At 45.4% G+C, this 7322-nt stretch overlaps 1 long non-coding RNA gene across 1 annotated transcript; it reads right to left on the reverse strand.

Moving 5' to 3' along the window:
- Positions 1-224: 224 nt before the first annotated feature.
- LOC144372024 (uncharacterized) lies at positions 225-3639 on the reverse strand. The gene is made up of 3 exons (XR_013432062.1): positions 3392-3639; positions 1829-2012; positions 225-575 (listed from the first exon to the last, which is right to left on the reverse strand). It is a non-coding gene; the product is annotated as an uncharacterized LOC144372024 (long non-coding RNA).
- Between the last annotated feature and the right edge of the window lie 3683 nt (positions 3640-7322).

The raw sequence follows: 7322 nt of genomic DNA on the forward strand, positions 1-7322 counted from the left end.
TTACTTGGTCAGCTATTTTCCTTCGCTGTGAGCCAGTTAGAGGAAAACTCTGTTCCTGATCCTTTAGGAATGCCTGCAGTTTCTTTGAACCAAGGTGAGTGAGTTGGTGTACATTTTTAACGTAGTGTAGGGCTTTCTGAAATTGCAAGCTGGGCTCAGTGTAGTCAAGGAGTTCAGTGTCACTGTGCTTTGTTAAGTTGTCGGGATGCTCTGATGTAGTTAAATCTCCTGACTTATATTTCCCCCGTGTGGAAAGTGTTAACATGGTTACTCTGTTTAGGGCTGTCAATTTAGCTTCTTCATTTGCCCTCTTGTTAGATGGGGGTGGTATCTGCACAACGGTTTGTTTTCTGGGCTCAGTGAGCCATTGTTTATCGCCCCTAAGGGAATAGTCCAAAAAGATTACTTCTTGCTGGCAAATTTGGGCCTTTTTGGCAGAAGCTCGGATAATAGTGCTTGGGTCCCAGACTCACAGTTTTCCCTGGTGTCTGCTGCCAGTAGCAGGTCATCCATATATTGGAGTAGGGTGACTTCGGGGTGCATGGTTCTGAAGTTGTTGAGATCTCTGTGAAGGGCTTCATCAAAGAGAGTGGGGGAGTTTTTGAACCCCTGTGGGAGTCTGGTCCAAGTTAGTTGATCAGACGTTTCAGTTTCTGGGTTTACCCATTTGAAAGCAAACAACAATTGACTATCTTTATGCAGAGGCAAGCAAAAGAAAGCATCTTTTAAGTCCAGAACAGTATATCCATTTCTGGGATAGCTTGCCTGTTTGATCAGTCTTGGGGGTGTGTGAAGAGTTGATGTTCATCTTCTACTGACATAGTTAAAGCCATGACTATAGGAGTTTTTACTGAAGGATTTAGAAATTTCATTTGGGGGCCTTCAGGGTTAAAAGTTATTCTGGCCTGGAGTTTGGTGAGCAGATCTCTGCCCATTAATGGGGCGGGGCATTCTGGGATCACTAGGAAGGAGTGATGGACTTTTATTTTTCCCAGGTCCATGGTCCTTTTAGTTGTCCAAGCCCAATATTTACTGCCAGTAGCCCCTTGAACTAGAGACCTTTTAGTTGATAGAGGGCCCAATGGGGCCTTGAGGGCTGAGTGTACTGCCCCTGTGTCCACTTCAAAGTTTACTGGGGTCCCCTCCACTTCAAAAGTTACCCTGAGCTCGGGGAGGGGATCCGAGCCCCGACTTTCCTAGTCATCCTCCAGAGTTAGAATGGCTGACTGGCGTGGCTGTTTCTTTTTAGGGCAGTCTTTGGCCCAGTGTCCTTTTTCTTTACAGTAGGCACATTGATCTGAGGCCAGATGTGGCTTCTGGCGTGGACCCAGGTATCCCTTTCTGTCTCCCTGTCTCTTAACTTCTGGCCTATTTGTTGTTACCAGGACCTTAGTCAATGCCTCAGTCTGTCTTTTGCTTCTTTCATCCTCCCTTTGCTCCCTTTCTTTCTCCCTTTCTTCCCTTTCTTTCTCCCTCCTTTGTTCCTTCTCTTCCTCAGTTTCTCTCTTATAGTATACCTTCTCAGCTTCTCTGACTAAATCTCTCAAAGTCATATCTTGTAATCCATCTAAGCATTGTAACTTTTTTTTAATATCCAGGGCAGCTTGCCCAATAAAGGCCATGGTGACAGATGCCTTTTGATCCTCTGCCTTGGGATCAAAAGGAGTATATCTCCTATATGCCTCCATAATTCTCTCCAGAAACATAGAGGGAGATTCATTAGGCCCTTGAATAATCTCTCTTACCTTGGCCAAATTAGTTGGCCACCTAGCGGCTGCTCGGAGACCCACTATTAGATCCTGGCAATAAGTGGAGAGATGCTCCCTACCTTCAATGGTGTTGGGGTCCCAGTTGGGTCGGTTCAAGGGGAAGTCAGCTTCGATTATGTTGGGAAGTTGTGTCGGTCGCCCATCTGGTCTGAGGATATTTTTTCTTGCTTCCAGGAGGATTCTCTCTCATTCCTCTGTCATGAAGAGAATGCCTAAGAGTTGTTGGCAGTCATCCCAAGTAGGCTGGTGTGAAAACATCAATGACTCAATCAGACATGTGAGCCGGGTGGGGTCCTCGGAAAAAGGGGGATTGTTATTTTTCCAGTTATATAGATCTGAAGAGGAGAAAACCAATACTGGTAGATTTTCATTTCTCCACCATGGCCATCCTCTATCATTGGCCCATGAGGACGGAGGGGAAGTATCACGAGGGCTTCAGGGTTTTTAATCATTCACTGCGGGCGAGTTCCTTTAGCTGGGCCAGCTTCCTCCAGGGGAGGAGGGGCTATGTGTGCCTCAGGAAAGTCATCTGAAGGGTGCTGGGCTTGCTTAACCTCCTTCAATGGTGGAGAAGCTGAGCCAGCAGCAGGGGAATCACTTAGAGGGTGTTGGGGGTTGGGGAATGGAGGCAGAGGATAAGGAAAGGGAGGAGAGTCCAGCAGAGTCACATCTTGAGACTCAGGGAGAACAAACGGTGGAGGAGGAGGTTTGAGAGATAGAATCGTAGGGGGAGGGGTAGGAGCAGAAACAGGGACAAGAAAAGCTTTCACCCAAGGAGGAGGAGATTCACAAAGGTCCTGCGAAGTTAAGATATACGGCTGTTGATCTGGATGGCTATGTGGTCCCAGCTGAAAGACAAAGACAATATTTCTGACTTTTCAAATTAGTGGGGAGTAGAAAGATCCTTCTGGAGGCCATCCAATTCCAAAGGCAGGCCATTCTGAGGCACAGAGAGTCTGCCAGGTCCGGTGTTTTACTGAAAAAGAAAGATTCTGAGCCCTTATGTGGACTTCAGTCCAGTGAATGATTCTGTCCTATAATGAAAGTTACTTGAACAAAGACAGGGACAATACAAACGTGACACAAACACGGACACACAGTAAACAGTAAACATGTAACACAAGTTTAGAAGCAAAGATTAAATCAGACAGTGAATTCAACCTGAGAGAAAGAATAGATGCCGGCAAAACCAGACGGGTTGGCAGCAGAATACAGATGAGGGCACCTCCGTCCCTCTCAGATGGGGGCACCTCCGTCCCCCCCAGAGTCTTTCAAAGCATCCCTTGAAAAGACCGTGGCCTGTGGCTTCTTGACATGTCTGTCACCACCGCCAGGGGGAGCTTACGCTTTCCGCTAGCAACCACACTCTGCCAACCCAAAACCGAAAAACCAGAAGCTCTGAGAGCTTTCGCTCTTCTCTGAGCCAGAAACCAGAAGCTCTGAGAGCTTTTGCTCTTCTCTGAGCCAGAAGCCAGAAGCTCTGAGAGCTTTCGCTCTTCTCTGAGCCAGAAACCAGAAGCTCTGAGAGCTTTCGTTCTTCTCTGAGCCAGAAACCAGAAGCCAAACAATCGCAAAGGAAAAACAAGGAGGAGAAGAAGAAGGAGATAAGGCGCCTTACTTACCCCCCTAAAGGAGTCTTGTTGAGGTCTCCCTGTCCGGCGATGCGCACTTCCCGGCCAACGCACCAAATGTAAGGGTCCGGCGAAACGTCGGAGTAAGAGACCACAAGAGACTGTCTTATGCAAAAGCAGAAGGGTGGGTTTATTTGGAGACCAGCATGCTGGGGCTCCCTCTATAGCAAAGAGAGATAGAGCCCTGAGAACAGCTTGAGCAGAGCTTATATACTTTTCTTGGAGAGGGCAGGGAGGGAAGTTCAATTGACAGGTCAGGGTGAGTGGGCAGCTTGCCTGCAACCGAGTGAGGGAGTGCATTCTGCAGTTTGGCAGTTGGGGACAGCTCATTCTGGGAACAAGATTAGCAAACAGTCCACAGTTAGGGACAGCACATTTCTGAGAACAAGATTAGCAAACAGTTCTTAAGATTTCAACAGTGTTTTGTTAAGCATATAGAGAAACAGAGTGACAAGTACCTATTTTATTAACCTTTCAATCCTATATAGGCTAGTGTTCTGAGGGTGAGTCCCACTCAACTTGGGGTCATGGTACATTTACAGGTGTCCATGCATCCTCAGAGCTGGGTATCATGGCACATTCTGTCATCCCAGCAGCTTGGGAGGCTGAGGCAGGAGGTTCAAATGTTGGAGGCCAGTCTCAGCAACTTAATGGGGCCCTGAGCAACTCAGTGAGACCCTGTTTCTAAATAAATACAAAATATGGCTGGGGATGGGGCTTAGGGGTGAAGCATCCCTGGGTTTATTCTCCAGTACTCACACAAAAAAGGGAAAGAAGACCAGCAGCCCTCAGGACATGGGTGGTCTCCAGAGGGCTGACCTGTGGGCTAACCTCCATTCTCAGTGCTGAGGCTGGATTTGAACTCAGGCATGTGGCTGGTGTGGAGGGACACAGGGCCCAGGAGGGTCTTGGGCACATCTGGACCACAGATGGCTGTAGAGATGTCTTACTAGCCTGCTCTCTCCAAATGACAAGAAGATGAAGAAATGATGGCAGAGGTCTATAACTCCATTTCAACCCTTCAACAAGCTGGGAACCATAAATGGTGGGCCTTAGTTTTTAAATCTGTGAACTACAGCCAAAGACAGGAGCAGCACTGCCTACTTAGAGGTCTTTCGGGTGAATTACAGACTAGAAAGTATGGAAATACTCATGAAGATTTAAAGGACTGTTCAAACTTGGTGACAGCTAGAGATTCAAAAATGTCTGTCAGGTATTGCTACAGGTGATGCTTGAGATGTGTGGGTTCTGTGAGTGAAAGACAATAATGTGTTATTACATCTGAGTCAGAGAAGTCTCTTCAGTTATGCTGCACCATAATCTGTTGAGATAGATGCAGAGTCTCACACTCATTACTCATGAAAATAAAACAAGGTTTCTGAGCATGAGAGGAACTTATCCAAATTCCCACAGCTTCTCTGTGATGGAAATAATGGCACATTGCACTCTGCCATTCGGGCTCTTGTAGAATTTGGTACAAAGTCCTCTCTAAAGAGTCAGATTGACAAAGCTGGGTTAGAAGCAGTCTGGGTGTGATGTTACATGCCAGGAGCCTTGGCTTCAAGTGGATTATTGCCAGTTTCTGAGACTTGAGTGTCTTCTTTTCCCTTTCCTGTTTACCTGAGATGTATTTATGTCTTCAGAGCAATTTTCTGTGCTCTGCATTCTCTGCTATTTGGCCACCCCTGTCCTTGATCCAGTAATTTTCTCCAGGAAAAGCTAAGAGTTTACATGATGCAAAAAATAAAATCTGGCATTAGGGCAAAACAGATGCAGTTGGATTCCCAGCTTCACCTTTTCTTAGTCTGGGAGATTGCACAAGCAATGGTTTATGAACCTCAGTTTTCTTATCTGAACTGACTCCTCTGTGGCTCTGAGATGCTTTGAAAATGTAATGTAATCCAAATGAAAGAGCCTAGCGTGGGGCCCAGGACTGAGCCAGTGTTCAAAGAGAGGGGACAACTTTGTGTTTCCCTCCCCACAGGAGAAGTTCCATGGAAATATATGATCAGTGTATCCCTGGGGAATAGGCAGGCAAGACGTTACCAGCTCTTGCCACAAGGAACTGGAGAAAAAAAAGCAAAGATTCAGTGAGATGAGTCCTAAGAAGGTGGTGTGGGAACGTTCAGAAACATGTGGCTAAGATTTTCCTGGGAGAAGAAGAAAAAGTTGCTTCTTGAAAAAAATTTATGTCAAGGAAAAAATCAAGGGAATCTTAGGAACAAACACTATTATGTACAGAGTTGATATGGCCTTGAAGATAATCTTATCCAGCTCCTTTGACCCATGTGAAAATTGAGGCACTAAGAGAAGAGGTTAGTACTAGGGTCACAAAGGCATTTGTGGAAGACTTCCAACTTTCTCTAGTGTTCATGACACCTCCCATGAAGCCTTGGTGGGACTGAAAGAGGGCCTACCTGTGTCATGGAAAGGGAGATAGAATATGCTCCTCTCTTTTTGTGGTCAGAAGAGGAACAGGAAAAAAGGTGGGTCCATTGGCAGCATCCAAAGCCTGGACCCCAACTTTTCTGTCCAAGGCCTGGTGGCCTGGCAGCAACTCTGATCTGCCAGTGGAAGCTGGCTGGTCAGCCTTATCTATCTAGAATTCTTTCTGGCCCATCCTGCCAAGAAAGAAGAAATTCTGCACTCAAAGTGGGGGCTAGGACAGGCACCATGTCCTTGGAGGTCCTCTATAGCTCTGGAAGTCTTTACACAAGGTCTCTGGAAAAATAAGAGGTGATATCACTGCAGAATAACCATTAGAAACTTCTGTGTGATGGTGACACAAACCATTTTTTCTTCCATAATCTTCCTTGCTATAGCCCTGGCTCAGGTCAGATAGCCTGCCATGCATGCACTATGCACTTTATTTTAAAATACCTCTTGCTTTATCTATATAGTTATAACTATATCTATGTATCAATCTCTCTATCTACCTTCTATCTATATATTTATATATCCATGTATCTATATATCTATATATCATCTATCTATCTATATCTATATATCTGTATATCTATATATCATCTATCTATCCCTGTGAATTTTTGAACTTCCAGTCAGAAGAAAGCACTCAATTCTGTCTTTGAGTGTGTTGATGGTGATGTTATTTCTCAGACAGAACCCGCTGAGCTCTGCAGCAGAAACAAGTCCACTCCTGATGTAATTTAAAGAATAGCCTCCCAATTTTCTCATCTTTTTGCTGGATACACCTTATCCAAAGACAGAATAAGCCAATATTTGGTTACATAGTTCAGAGGTTAATTCTCAACAGAAGTGAGAACTTTTTTCTTACATTCCTCCACTCTTAGAGGGAATCTGGTCAGCTCTTTTTGCTGGATTCACAAGGCTACCTTTGGCCAACATGTGCCACACTGTTCAGGCCTTCCCACCTACATTCCATCAATGAAAGATAACAGAACAAAGAACAGGAACACTGAAAGAAATGCAGGAAAGCTAAAAGGAAACCTTAGCTATAAAAAAGGGGAACACATCGCCCTCCCACTGATACTGTTACCGCTGTTGACCGGTGACAAGTCCTTGCTTCCCCAATTTTGAAGAATAACACCAGAAAAGCACATGCCAAGGCAAGGTCAGAGTTGAAATTAGAAGTATATTAAAGAACAGCAGAAAAGACTTCTCCCGGAGGAAGAAGAGGACCCAAAAGGTGGAATCTGTGGAAGTGCAGTTGTTTCCCCTTTTTATAGTTTTAGTGATGGAATGTAGGTTGGAAGGCCCGAGGGGTGGGACACAGGTGGGCATAATTATCACCTTTTGGGATGGGATTATCACTTCTCTAGGATGGGCTATTTCCAAATCTGTTGGGGCTGTTGGTTAACACTTCTTTGAGGTGGACTTTGGCCTAGGGTCTTTTCGGACTTCATTAACTTTCCATGAGTTTTCATGTTTTCCCCGAGTCATT

Source organism: Ictidomys tridecemlineatus, chromosome Y, assembly GCF_052094955.1.
Source record: "Ictidomys tridecemlineatus isolate mIctTri1 chromosome Y, mIctTri1.hap1, whole genome shotgun sequence".
Classification (NCBI taxonomy): Eukaryota; Metazoa; Chordata; class Mammalia; order Rodentia; family Sciuridae; genus Ictidomys; species Ictidomys tridecemlineatus.